General features: G+C 39.4%; 1 long non-coding RNA gene across 1 annotated transcript; it reads left to right on the top strand.

Moving 5' to 3' along the window:
* The first annotated feature begins 6,118 nt into the window (after positions 1 to 6,118).
* LOC147379373 (uncharacterized) lies at positions 6,119 to 7,983 on the top strand. Its single transcript, XR_015160597.1, has 2 exons — positions 6,119 to 6,361; positions 6,482 to 7,983. It is a non-coding gene; the product is annotated as an uncharacterized LOC147379373 (long non-coding RNA).
* The last annotated feature ends 6,981 nt before the right edge of the window (positions 7,984 to 14,964 follow it).

Consider the following 14,964-nt stretch of genomic DNA (forward strand, 5'->3'; position numbering starts at 1 on the left):
TCATTCAATTCTATAAACCTAAAGTTATGAAAGACATCAAGAAAAAAGAGTTCCTATTCCTTTAAGTTTTGGTCAAAGATAACTCTTGTAAATTTTTTTTGTGTGTGTAAAGATGGAATTAATTCCATGGTTTGGCTTGACTTGAGCAGCTCCACTGCCAAACACTAATTTTATTGTTGTAATATCTTGTTATCAAGGCACACATTTGTGATCTTCCTGTTTTGTTGTTTTCTGTGTGTTCGTTCATTTATCTCCACTAAGTAAAGCCCTCTTGTGCATAACTCCCAGGTGACCTACTCCATCTTTGCCTAAGCAGTGTTTTGAAACCAGAAGGAAAATTTTTGCAAATTAAACTACCTCAGTGCTGCTGGATTTGAAACAGCAGATGGTGGTTGGATTTTACAAGTCTCCTTTGCCCCCTGCCTTCATTTTCTGCCTGCTTTTACATTAATCCTCTCTGTGCAGATCTGGCTAAGTGTGTGAAGCACCCTCCGAGGAACTGTGTTAATGATAAGCCCACCTCTAGGTCTCTAAAGAGTCATTCTGCCTTTCATTCGCAAAGTCTGGGAAGCCCCTTCTAGCCCTTGCCATATTAAAGTTCTGCACCACTGCGATATTTAGAGAGAACACAGGACAGGGATGGAGGGCACACTGTCTTCTCAGCAGAGGGCCTCCCAGCAGGCTGGATTTACTGGATTTTTTCACTTTCTTTTGCCATTTGGATTTCTAAATACTTTTTATTAGTTCAGTCTTTAAAGTTGAGAAATTCAGCCAACTTGTAACAAAACACTGTAGCCTGAGTCCCCTGGGGCCTAAGAAAACTGCTGAGCTTGGCTGCACAGCAACTTCTGCTTAAGTCTCCTCTGCGTGCTTCCCCAGCCAAAGAGAGAGACGTCACACTCACCATGCCAGAATTTACGACTTAAAAAACGGAATCTTACACATCAGTTTCTTCAGAAGCTTATGCTTCAAGTTAATGTTTCTAGTTTAGGAGTATTTGAAGTGATTTCACAGTACTTACCAGGGCAAGATTTGTGTCTTAATTTTGAGTCCTTCATTCATTTAATAACTACTTTCTGAGCACATGTGTCAAGTATGTGGCTCTAGCCCTCACCAGGAAATGGTTAGGTTGTCTTCTTCCTTTGGTGATGAGCGCTGGTATTGTGTTTTTGGACTTCTCTGATCATAACTCTATGAGGTGAGTAAATGCTGAAATTAAGTTTCATTCTCTTGTTAACTTGCTACATGGCTTTTCAAATTGTTGAATAGAGTTGATGTTCTTGGAAGCAGAAGAAAGAAATGGGGCGCCTTTTATCTCTGACTTAAATTCTCACTCAGCAGTAATGGGGTGTGTGTGTGTGCGCACACACACGCGTGCGAGGTTGCTCAGTTGTGTTTGACTCTTTTGTGATCCCATGTACTGTAGCCTGCCAGGCTCCTCTGTCCATGGAGTTTTCCAGGCAAAGAACATTGAAGTGGGTTACCATTTCCTATTCCAGGGCATTTTTTTGACTTAGGGATCGAACTCACGTCTCTGGTGTTTCCTGCCTTGGCAGGTGGATTCTTTACCACTGTGCCACCCAGGAAGCCCCAATCTTTACTGTTAGGTTTTAGTAAACATTAGCTACTTTGCACACTGTGCTGGAGTGGGGCATAGCATGTTGTGGTATAGCATATAATAGTATAGACCTCAGAGTCACATAGTAGCTCACACATTAAATTTGCTCTCATCCAGCCTTGTGATCTTGGATATGTGTCTTAACTTTCTGTGTCTCATTTTACTTAAAATTATAGAAGTGTTTTTCAATAACTCCAAGCACAAACACTTTTATGCTGCTCCAGTACTCTTGCCTGGAAAATCCCATGGATGGAGGAGCCTGGTAGGCTGCAGTCCATGGGGTCGCAAAGAGGGACACGACTGAGCAACTTCACTTTTCACTTTCATGCATTGGAGAAGGAAATGGCAACCCACTCCAGTGTTCTTGCCTGGAGAATCCCAGGGATGGTGGAGCCTGGTGGGCTGCCGTCTATGGGGTCGCACAGAGTCAGACACGACTGAAACGACTTAGCAGTAGCAGCAGCATAGACGTGTTTGTGCTTGGAGTTATTGAAAAACAACTAGGTGAGGAACTGGTAGGCTCTTAACACATAATAGAAGCTCATTAAGTGTCAGCCTCTCCTATAGCCACCTAAGAGGAACATAAAGGAGGTAGAAAGCCCAGGCCTTGTCCTCAGGAACTAAGAGGCTGGTCAGGAAGACCAGACATAGACTCTGTAAAATCACCAGGGAAAATGCCTCTGAGAAGAAACCTAAATAGTATGTTAACTAACTCTGTCCCTCTCATTACCACCAATTCTGGAAATGAAAGACAGATTTTTCTCATTGAAGCATGTTTATACTTGATGGTTATACTTAATATCCAGAAAGCTTCCTATTAACTAACAACCCTTCTTCTTGGAGGAAGTGGAGGATTTGAGTTTTAAATTAGGCTCAAACACACACACTCATGAACATTATAGTGACTTAGCATTCATCAGGACTTTCATCTGAAAGTTGTACAAATGTTGGATCCATCTGGTGACCGCTCATAGAACATGTTATTTCTAGTGTTTGCAAATAATTATCTAAATAGAAATCTGCTTGAAAAGATTCCGTTTAATGTGTATACTCTGAAAGTAATTTCCTTGGCCATTTTATGTATTAAAGGAATTGAAAACCTTCCTTACATTTACATGTCCTCTTGCTGTTTGAAATGCAGGCCATGGCTGTAGAGTTTGAATTTGAATGTGTGCTAGGTCCATGCAGGTATGATCTCTATCAAGAGCCTCTTTTTGAAGAGGTTAGTATTTAAAACCTCCAGTGGTCTTACATCAGCAGGTTTCATGGAAAAAGCAAGGGCCTTGAAGCTAATAAGACTTAGGTTCTATTTCATACCCTTTGGAATGAGGTGTTCAGAACATGCAGAGATGGTGGTAGTCACATTTGTGTAGAGGATGTGGAACCTTCTGGAATCAAGGATTGATGCTTTTCGCTTTCACATTGGCTGCAGTTAAAATATCTCTGATGGTTAGGACTGTCCAAAGTGGTAAGCAGAATAAGAAAGGCCACACAGAGTCTCCCCCAGGGACGCTTACTAGGAAAATGAAGCCCAGTCCCATGCCATTGACTTCGTTATCCTGGGGAAGGAGATGTTTCTGGACGTAGTTTGTGTCTGAAGTTGGAACTTGAATGCTTACTCTTTGGTAGTGAGCTTAGCAACTCTTTGAAGGAACTCTTAATAACCTGCTGCATGTCTGCTGACTTTACATCTCACAAAGTTTCTGGTGTCACAAGCAGGGGCAGTTGTAGCTGCAGGTTCCTCAGTGATCAGCTTCTGGAGGTGGTTGTGCTAATCGGAAGCCTCGAGGTGGCACTTGTGAGCTTCCATTTCATTAGTGAAGTTCAAGAGTGGCAGGTAGGCAGTAAGGTAACTCCAAATGTGGTGACAGTCAGAGAAGGGGACTGATGGAGTGCTTAAAGGAGTCTGGAGCTGGGAGCGCTTAGTCACTTCTCCCCTTGGAGAAGTAATTAATTAGTAGCAGAGCTGAGACTTGAATGCAAGGTCTTGTTCTGCCTCCAGTCCTGATCGTCTCCCCAGTCTGACTGTCCCTAATGAAATGATGTTTGGGCATGGAGGAAATAGGAGTAGTTTATTTAGCTAATCTTTCCAGTATTCTTGCCTGGAGAATCCATGGACAGAGGAGCCTGATGGGCTACAGTCCATCAGGGTCGCAAAGAGCTGGACACGACTGAGCAACTGAGCACATTGAATAGTGTCCTTATGTCCCAGTAGTGGGGAGAGGAATTTGCTAGAACTCAAGGAGTGGCAGTAAAGATTTTTCAAGTCCCTCCTTTGTTTTGAAAGAATTAACCTCAAAATTAAAAAAGATTTTTTGTCTTAGAATATTGTTTGCATTTCCTCAAATGTATACTTTGTAGACTTTATATTTTTGGACTCCAAAATCATTTCAGATGGTGACTACAGCCATGAAATTAAAAGACACTTGCTCCTTGGAAGAAAAGCTATGACCAACCTAGATAGCATATTAAAAAGCAGAGACATTACTCTGCCAACAAAGGTCCTTCTAGTCAAAGCTATGGTTTTTCCAGTAGTCATGTATGGATGTGAGAGTTGGGCTATAAAGAAAGCTGAACACCAAAGAATTGATGCTTTTGAACTGTGGTGTTGGAGAAGACTCTTGAGAGTCCCTTGGACTGCAAGGAGATCAAACCAGTCAATCCTAAAGGAAATTAGTCCTGAATATTCTTTGGAAGGACTGATGCTGAAGTTGAGGTGCCAATACTTTGGCCACCTGATACAAAGAATGGACTCATTTGAAAAGACCCTGATGCTGGAAAAGATTGAAAGCAGGAGGAAAAGGGGACGACAGAGGATAAAATGGTTGGATGGCATCACCAGCTCGATGGACATGAGTTTGAGCAAGCTCCATGAGTTGGTGAAGGACAGGGAAGCCTGGCGTGTTGCAGTCGATGGAGTCACAAAGAATCAGATACAACTGAGCAGCTGAACTGAACTGATACTCTGCAAAACCAAAGTAGTAGACTATGTTAATTACCAAGACAGATACCCTCCAGGGGAGCAGCTCTGCCTCTGGTTCTAAATGCTATAGTGTCTTCTTGCTTAAGCCTCCACACATTCTTAATTCTATAGGGACTAGTCTGAAGTTTGCTAACCAAGCCCTTTCTTCATAGATGGTGAAAATTAATACTACAAATAAGACTCTGGTAGTGTCGAGGGTGGTAATAATTTTTGTTCTTAAGAGAAAATATATTCCTGGCATTGTAGAAATATCATTTGGATATTTAGTTAAGTTAAACACATATTCATTATTTAGACTGTTAGGTTTAGAGGAAAATGGAAAAATTATGCTTTCTGCTCTGGGTTATTGGAATTACAAATCTGGCTTATTTTGAAGATCTCTTTCAACTACATTTTGAATGAATAAACTAATGAACAAAGGACTATCATAGACCAATATAAGTTATTATATGTATCTCACTAAATTAAATAAAATTTCTGCCCCAGATCTCTCCATAATGGTAGTTTCTAAAGAACTGCATTTGGTTCAAGAAAGTTATGTGACAATATTTTGTTATTAGATAAACTTTAATTAGGGAGCATGACTATGATCCAAGAAAATGTTTTAGCTTATTTAGCTGAACTGCATTTGAACAACCAGATAAATTATTTTAGCCAGGTTTCAAAGTGTTTCTGGTCCATTCCAAAATGACTTAAGACAATTAAACTACAATAATCAGATATTACCGAATACTTAACAGTTGTACCTAGAAAACTATGTACCAATAATAGCATTTATTAAAATATAAAAAGAAACATTTTCAATGCTAATAAAACATATAGTATTAAATAGATCATTTAAAATGTGTAAATATCTTTTTTAGATATATCATCTGGTTGGTTTTAATGTATATGTATGTGACACAACCGACATCTTCACCTAAGATTCTGTCAGGTTGATTTAAATTACGTCCTTTCTCAGAAAGCCAGAACCCACTTTCCAAGGTCTTAATGAATTCTACCCAACCCAACATTGCCATCTAGGGTTAGTCAGGCATCTCAGCAATCGCTTCCTACCAGGAGATCTAATACACTGAAGGCAGAATTTTATGGGTGTTGTAGGAAATGAAAACAATGATTATCCTTTGTTTGTTTAGTGTCCTTTTTCTGCTATTCACATGTGAATAGTGTTTTATGTTGTATTTCTTATATGAAACTTAATAACCTGAGTGAAGACTACTTTAACACCTAAGGGACAAAGACACACTGTTAATTTCTAATGTTAGGCATTTCATTGTGTGACAACGCCTATGTTGAGCCACAGTCATGCTTCATCCTCATAACAAGCTGAGTATTGTCTCTGTTTTTTTCACATATGACAAAACAAATATAGAATAGTTAAGTAACTTGCCAAAGGCTATACATTTAGGAACTAATAGAGCCAGGCTTCTAAATCCTGGAGACAGAGCCTCATACTTAACCAGCACTACTGTAAAATAATCAATTTTTTTTTTTTTTTTGTCTTTCTTTCTGTTCTAGGTACTGGTGTGATTCAGATCTGGTGAAGGCCCTCTTCTCTGTGTCCTCACATGGTGGAAAAGAAAAGAGAGTGTGTTCTCTGGTGTCTCTTCTTTAAAAGCTACTCATTCTCTTATGGAGGCCCCACCCTCATGACCTCATCTATCCCTAATTACCTCACAAAGGCCCCATCTTCAAATAGCATCACATTGAGCGTTAGGGCTTCAACATGTGAATTTGAAGAGGATACAATTCAATGAACAGTAAGAGAAGGGTCCTCCAAGGGGACCAAGCAGCTTTCTGGGTGAAATGACGGGAAAAAGATTCCTCATGTTCTTGCCTCTTGGTAATTAAAATTTTTTTTGTCTTCCTTACACTATCAGGGCCAGATCATGAGGCTTTTTATGCCATGAAAGGGAAAAGATATCCACCTGTATAAAGAAGCTCATGTGATTGGTAAGAAAGGTTATGACATGAGAGTTGTTTCTAGAAGGGAAAGTAATTAGAAAGTCCTTCTGGTACTAGAGGAATAATGGGGCTGAAAAAAAGAGGAGGGTCAGATAACTGTTTCTTGGTCTTCATGTTCTCAGGGTTGAGCATGGATTGGGTGTGGCTAAACATCTAAACAGGTTTGGGGCTGTCAGAGAGTGTCTGCATGGAGGACTGTAAGCTGTGGAGGGAAGCCCTGGGTTTGTGATAGCAACTTGTTTAATGTGGCACCTTGTATGGGCTTAATTCAGAAGTGAATGTTAGGGAGAGGTGTTTCCATGGATGGGCCTAACACAATGCCTCTGTTCCCTGTGGCCATCACACACTGGAAAGTCACAAGTAATGCAAGACTGTATGAAGTGGAAAGGAATTTGGAAGCTGAGAGCACTGATAGGTTACAAGCAACCTGGAGTCGTGGAAAAAGAGGTCATAGAGTGCAGGGCCTTGTGAATGGAGGCATGACTAGAGGTCTGCAGCCTTGTTGGTGGATACCAATATGAAAGCCACAACAATGACCAAATGGGGTAAGGCCTGCAAAGACCCAGAAGGTGGCACATGGACCAGAGGTTCTTCCCCACATTGTCATCAACTTCTCTTGAACTAAGAGGGAAGGAAAATTGGTTAGGGGAATCCCTTAAAAGGAAAGAAACCATCATAATGAAGAGTCTAAATCTGAAATACACTAGGTCTTTACCTTAAGAGAGCATTTAAAATGCAAAGAAATGCTATTATTACCTTTATTAATCAAGTGTTCCTCCTCAACATTATCCCAACTCCACCTCAATGACCATCAGCAGAAATGGAGCCAGAGCAAGCTGGAGCAGGATGAGGACAGTTGTGGAAAATAGTGCACCTTTTAATCATTATAAATTCTGATTCTGCTGTATCATATTGATGTATGGCATAAATACTAGAAGTCACTCTGGCAAGTTGGGGGATTCCCTGGTGGCTCAGACAGTAAGGAGTCTGCCTGCAATGCAGAAGACCCAAGTTCAATCCTTGAGTTGGGAAGATTCCCCTGGAGAAGGAAATGGCAACCCACTCCAGTATTCTTGCCTGGAAAATCCCATAGTTGGAGAAGCCTGGCAGGTTACAGTCCATAGGGTCGCATAGAGTCGGACACAACTGAGCGACTTCACTTTCACTTTCACTGGCAAGTTAAGCAGTAACCTACTTCTCTAAGACATGGAAGCAACCTAGATGTCCATCAGCAGATGAATGGATAAGAAAGCTGTGGTACATATACACAATGGAGTATTACTCAGCCATTAAAAAGAATACATTTGAATCAGTTCTAATGAGGTGGATGAAACTGGAGCCTATTATACAGAGTGAAGTAAGCCAGAAGGAAAAACATAAATACAGTATACTAACTCATATATATGGAATTTAGAAAGATGGTAACAATAACCCGGTGTACGAGACAGCAAAAGAGACACTGATGTATAGAACAGTCTTATGGACTCTGTGGGAGAGGGAGAGGGTGGGAAGATTTGGGAGAATGGCAATGAAACATGTAAAATATCATGTAGGAAACGAGTTGCCAGTCCAGGTTCGATGCACGATGCTGGATGCTTGGGGCTGGTGCACTGGGACGACCCAGAGGGATGGTATGGGGAGGGAGGAGGGAGGAGGGTTCGGGATGGGGAACACATGTATACCTGTGGTGGATTCATTTTGATATTTGGCAAAACTAATACAATTATGTAAAGTTTAAAAATAAAATAAAATTAGAAAAAAAAAAAAATAAACTGACTGGCCTGACCCTTTAGGTATTAGAAATTTCTTGAGCCTTGAGCAGATGTCAGTGAGCAATTTCTGGCCACATTTTCATTCTCACTGGAAATCCCCAGTAGAGTGGGGGAATGACTGGTAATGCCTCCCACTTTTTGTTTTTAAAGACAGATAGGCAGCTGGGCTATGTGTCCTCCTGCACAGGTCACTGACTAGAAAATTCATTGACACCACCAAGGACCTTTGTGATCCTGGGAATATTGCTTAGCTTTTCCGAGCTCCAGGTTCTTATTTACAAAATGGAAATAATTGAAAAATAGTATTTGTTGCATATAGTTTTTGCAATCATCTTCCCTGATGGCTCAGATGGTAAAGCGTCTGCCTACAACGAGGGAGACCTGGGTTCAATCCCTTAGTCGGGAAGATCTCCTGGAGAAGGAAATGGCAACCCACTCCAGTATTCTTACCTGGAAAATCCCATGGATGGAGGAACCTGGTTAGGCTACAGTCCATGGGGTCACAAAGAGTTGGACACGACTGAGCGACTTCACTCACTCACTCACTCAGTTTTTGCAATAATGGTAAGCAATGAGACAAATATACTGTGAAATATAAAACTATTATTGTTCTTGTTAACATTATTACCATTGCTATTACTGTTGTTATTACTTGGGTGCATTTTGAACTAATAGTTGGGAGATCCTGATATGGATAAATAATCTAAGCATGTGCAAAACTGTGTGTATGGTTTTATCAAATACTACCTCATTATTCTCCTAAGACAAGGCTGTATAATTCAATATTTTATTGCATATTATTTCATTTTAAAATTATTTAGTTTAGTTGGTTCTTATCATCTAAATGATCATTTATACAGGCAATGTATCTTATAGCACAAATACCTATTTCTGCAGCAGAGGTTCTAATATGATATGTCTGGTACATACAAAAGCTATAAAAAATATGAACTGGAGAGTAGAAATATTCATTTTCAACCAATTTATGAGATAGAAAAGTTCTTGAAAACAATGCTGAACAAATAATATGGGAAAGCTATGTGCATATAAATTAAAAATTAAGAAATCAAATCCAGTAAAGCTCTTAAAATTTCCAAATCCTTTCCTTTATTTTCTTTTTTCATTCACTGCTGAAGTTTATTTTACTGCCTTTCTCCCTTATTATTACAAAAATAATACAGCCTTAGGCTCTTTGCAGTTTAAAAAATTAGCATAAAAAGTGCCCATTATTTGTTTGTATCCATCCAAAGACACCAAAACAAAACAAAACAAAACCCCCAACCCCCACAAAAACCTCAAAACAAAAAACAAGACCAAAAAAAATACTCATTATCCTATACACTTTAATAGCTTGATGAATAGCCTTCTAGAGCATTTTTAATATCTTTAAAAATGATTGAATCACACCTAATCTTTTGAAAATTATCAGAAGTTATACATAACCAGTTCCATCCTGTGGACATTCAGGTTGTTTCCTAACAGTCCTTTCTGTTGGATGTTAGGTTATTTCCAACTCATTACTGTAACCTACTGCTGCTACAAGAGATTACCACACATTTAATAAATAGCACTGTTATTCTCTTAGAGTTCTGGAGATCGGAAATCTCAAATCAGTCTCACTGGGCTGAAGTCAATATGTCAACGGGGCTGGTTCTTTTTAGAGGCTCTGGATGGAGAATGTTTCTTTGCATTTCCAGCTTCTGGAGACTGCCAGCGCTCCAGTCTCTGCTTTTGTCACTTGCCTTCTCTTTGGCATGTACCTCCCTGTATTCCCCCCCCCCCCATGTGAAGACACTTAAAATCACATTATTGGACCTGTATGGATAATGCAAACATTAACGTAATTACTTCTGCAAAGTCTCTCTCGCTATGTAATACAACCTATTTCCAGGTTCTAGAAATTGAGACATGTAAATGTATAAGCTGGTAGAGTAGTCCGGGAAAAAATACTAGGAAAAAAATCCTGAAAATTTTATGAAAAGTGATAAAAATATTTAAAAACATATGAACAGTTATAAAACTGCCAAAATTTCTGGTACTGCCTAAAATAGGGATCAGTGTCCATTGGTATCCATTTCAACCAAGATATTTTTTGATCAACCTGCTTTCCATGTCCGCCATTTAAGTATAAGGAAAAGTGAGTGAGTAGACTGTAGTGGTAGGGCTGTATATCTCAGGATACAAGCCTTAGAGGAAGTGAAAGGTAAGCTGAGATGTGCAGGAAAAGACAGGAATCAGGAGATGGGACAAATGGGAGAAAGTACCTAGCAACACAGAGAAGGTGGTGTACATGAGAGTGAGGAAGGACCTGTAGGTAAAAGAGAACATTATCTGTTTAAGGAACTGAATGCCTGTTTATGTGGCTGGTGGTATATTTTGAGTTGGCAGTTGAGGTGGTTGCTGCAAAAGAGGGATCTGGTTCGTCAGCTAGGGGCTGGATGAAGCCTATTGTTTATGGATTTTTATCTTATGGCAGATACAGGGCCCTGGAAAGATGACTTGAGTTCTCAGATACATGAACTTAACATTGATAATATGGAAACATTCCCCAACTGATCTGTAGATTTAACACAATCCTTATCAAAATTTCAGCGCCCCTCCCACCCCCACAGAAATTGATGAGCTGACCCTAAAATTTATTTGGAAAGGACCCCAGAATTGTTAAAAAAAAATCTTGAAAAAGTCAGAGGACTTACATTTCCTGATTTCTTACTGCAATAGTGAAGATACTAGAATAGTGAAGATAAAACAACCTTGACATAAAGATAGACATATAGACCAATGGAATAAAAATCCTCACATTTACAGTCAATTGATTTTTGACATGAGATCATGATAATTAAGTGGGGAAACAATAGTCTTTCCAACAAATGGTGCAAAAAGTTATTTACAGTTTAAAAATAGTAACATGAACTTAGGCCTTATCTTATACAGAAAAATCAGCTGAAAATGGATCATAAGCCTACATGTAAGAGTTAAAATTTGAAAGTATCTAGAAGAACACACAGCTTTCTTTGAGTCATTAACTACTGGGGACATGCAGATCAAAACTACAATGAGATACCACTTTATTTCCCCTAGAATGGCTATAATAAAAGGGACTGGTAATAACAAATAGTGGCAAGGATGTGGAGATATCTGAACTAATCCCAGGGACAGGGGAGCCTGGTGGGCTGCCATCTCTGGGGTCGCACAGAGTCGGACACGACTGAAGCGACTTAGCAGCAGCAGCAGCAGCAGCAGCAGAGGGAATATAAATGGTACAACCACTTTAGAAGAGAGTTTGGTACTTTCTCAAAACGTTAAGCATATAGTTTGCATATCAGCAATTCTACTTCTAGATATTTACCCAAGAGAATTATAAACACATGTCCACACAAAGACTTGTATGATAATGTTTATAGCAGTACTGCTTATAACAGCCAAAGGAGTGGAAACCCAAATTTCCATCAGCTCATAAATGGACAAATATGATATATCCATAAAAGGGAACTTTATATGACAATAAAAAGTAAACAACAAAAAGGAATAAAATACTGATGCATGCTAAAACATGGATGAACCTTGAAAACATTATGCCAACTGAAAGAAGTGAGTAAAATGGTCACATAGTATATGATCCAATTTATATAAATGTACAGAATAAGGACATTTTTAGCAGCAGAAAAGTAAAATTAATGGTTGTCTGGGGACAGGGGTGATGGTGGGGAAGAATGGGGAGTGACTGCTAATAGGTATGTGTTTCTTTTTGGGGTGATAAAAATGTACTAAAGTTCGATTGTGCTGAAGATCACACAACTCTGTAAGGATAGTAAAACCTATTGAATGTACTTTATAAATGGGTGAATTTTATGTGTATAAATTATGTCTTAATAATGATATTTAAAAAATGAAATCTAATACATACTACAACATAAATAAACCTCCTGGCATTATGTTTTGTCAAAGAAGCCAGACAGAAAAGACCACGTATTTGAGATTCCATTTAAACAGAATGTTCAGAATAGGCAAATCTATAGAGCCAGGAAGTAGATTTATGTGGTTGCCTAGAGCTTGGGGTGAGGGAAGATTGGGAAATCAGGTTTCCTTTTGGGATAATGGAAATGTTCTAAAATTGCATTGTGATGATGGCTGCTCAAGTCTGTAACAAGAGCAAAAACTATTGAATTGTGTGTTCTACATAGATGAATTTTATGATGTATAAATAAATCTCAATGTCTTATGGTGTATAAATCTCAATAAAGCTGTAAAAAATTTTTAGTGGCCTGAGGGTTGACATGGCCAACTTCCTTCAGTGTAGGGGTGGATTAGAAAGGCGCCAGTGTGGAGGGCAGGAAGGCATGCTAAATTTTTCAGGTAAGAGTTAAAAGCTGGTCAGGTTTTTTTCAATTTCACATTTAACTAAAAATAGGTGCTTATTCTCTAGACATCTGTGATGATAATGGTTTCCTAGCTCCAGTCAGTTGCTTACCATCTTCACCATTTTTGCAACAGCCACAACTCATTATAGCTATGTAACAGGTGATGCAGCCAAGGACAAAAGGATGCTTTTATTTCTGTATGTTAAGAATCAGCTGATTTAGAGGCAGAGGATTAATCAGACTGTCAGATTATTTCCTTGAAAATAAACGGAGCAAAAGAAATAATAACATGAGGCTTTCGTCATTCAGCAAGGCAGCCATTTAAAACTTTGTATGCGTGCAGTGTCTGAGTGTCTCTCTCCTTGGCTATAATTGAGGGTTTTCTCTATTTAGACACACGGGAGACACTTCTGTAACAAGTGGTAGGTATTGACTTGTTAAAAAAAAGCAAAAGCCTGCTTCTTATGCACCTCATGGCCTCTGATCAATAACTTGCACCTCATATAACAATACACCTATGAAAACTGATTTATTTTTAGCCTTCTTTCAGGTAAACTATAATGTCATAATATCACAAAATTCAATACAGGTAATATTTTTTAACTGTTGGAGACATACATTAAAAAAAATACCCTAGTGTATATTGTAAAGACAGCAGTTTAAACATATGCAACTACCTGTGGTTCATTTCTTGACTGTTTAGAAGGACAGCTCCACATGGGAAATAAGAAAATGGAGTAGATTAGTGTATCCATTCATCTGATGCTATGGCATGAGGATTTGAAATGATTATTAAAGTAAGAGAATGACAGAGAGGAATATAAAAGCCGAGCAATATCTAACAAGCTGAGTCTGACCACGAGACTGAAATCTACTGTGAGTTCACTGCTGTGGCTACCAAGCTGGGGCTTTGCAGAGGCTTGCATCAATGTTTATCTGCAGTTAATACAGAATTTGAGCCTTTCCTGGAAGCCTTGTAAACAGCCTTTAAATACTCTTTTAGCCTTTGTTATTAAGACAGTTCTCATAATCTTTAGGGGCTCAGGTGTTTTCCTTTGCTTGAAGGCAGAGACAAGTTTGGGCAGGATGTGTTATTGTTCTTGGAAGGGAGCCTGACCTTTGCCAGGGCCCTGGGAGAAGAGCCAGGCTCAAACAAGTCTGGGAGAGGGCTGTGTAAATACGCAGAGAACAGACTAGGATCTAAGAACCTGGGTGTGACACCTGGGACTAAATACCTGTGGCCATTTGCATCAACATTCTGATGTCTTCTGCCTTGATCAGGGGCTCTTGAAGTCAGAGTCCTGTGGAAATGATAATTACGTTCAAAGTATTATTGAATAAACAATTTCACCTTGATAGTTAACAAAACAGCTTGCTATTGCTGACAGCATGTATTAGGCTATCATTGCATCGAAGCTTAAAATTCTCATCCCACACCAGAACAGAGCTGATTCCTTTAGGACCACAGACTCTGAAAAAGGCTGGTTAGTCCAAAGAGATGGAGAGAGCTCTGGACAGCGAAGGAGCTGGATCTAGTACCCACCCTCCCAGACTTGGTCTGTGTCCTTTCTCTCTACTACAAATCCTCAGAAAGGACACAGGCTTTGGTATCTGCATGTTAGCATGTATTAGCCGTGTGAACTCATTTGTAAAGTGAACAAAAGAAAACCAGTCACGTGGGGTGTTATGAGGGCAAGGTGAGGTGTTGGACACCCGTCCCTGTGCAGTTAATAAAACCACTCTAAGAGCACAGACTTTTTTTCTATTCTCAGTATCATCTTTGATGAATTCTGCTACATTTGGAGAATGTAGTCATGTGGCCCCAGCAAAATATACTAGCATCCTGGGAACTATAAAACACTGGCCATCAGATGCTGCTACACAAATCAGAAGCCTCATCATCACTGAATCTAGTTCCTGACCTAGAGGAAGAATAATGCATGTGGAAGCAATTTGTACAATATGAAGTGCTATAAAATGCTAATTTTGTTATTGTTAATATAACTTAATCAATTTTAATGATTTTAATGGTGCCTAGTGCAGCTTTTGCCCGGAGGATGAAGATGGCACAGATTTGGTAATAAACATATCTTTGCACAAGGGTAGCCCTTGGCAACAAGAGGGATAATTGCTTAGAAACAGCTGTCTTCTGGTAAAAAGGAAGAGCAAAGATGAGTGAGGAATAGTTCCAAATGGTTTTGCGAAAGGCCTAAAGGACTAAACCTTTGCAGCTAATGAGAGGATTCCCAGGCTGTTGGTGAGGAG

This window comes from Bos grunniens, chromosome 1 (genome assembly GCF_055505025.1).
Source record: "Bos grunniens cultivar Pamir isolate PY7600 chromosome 1, Bosgru_T2T1.0, whole genome shotgun sequence".
In the NCBI taxonomy this organism is placed as follows: domain Eukaryota; kingdom Metazoa; phylum Chordata; class Mammalia; order Artiodactyla; family Bovidae; genus Bos; species Bos grunniens.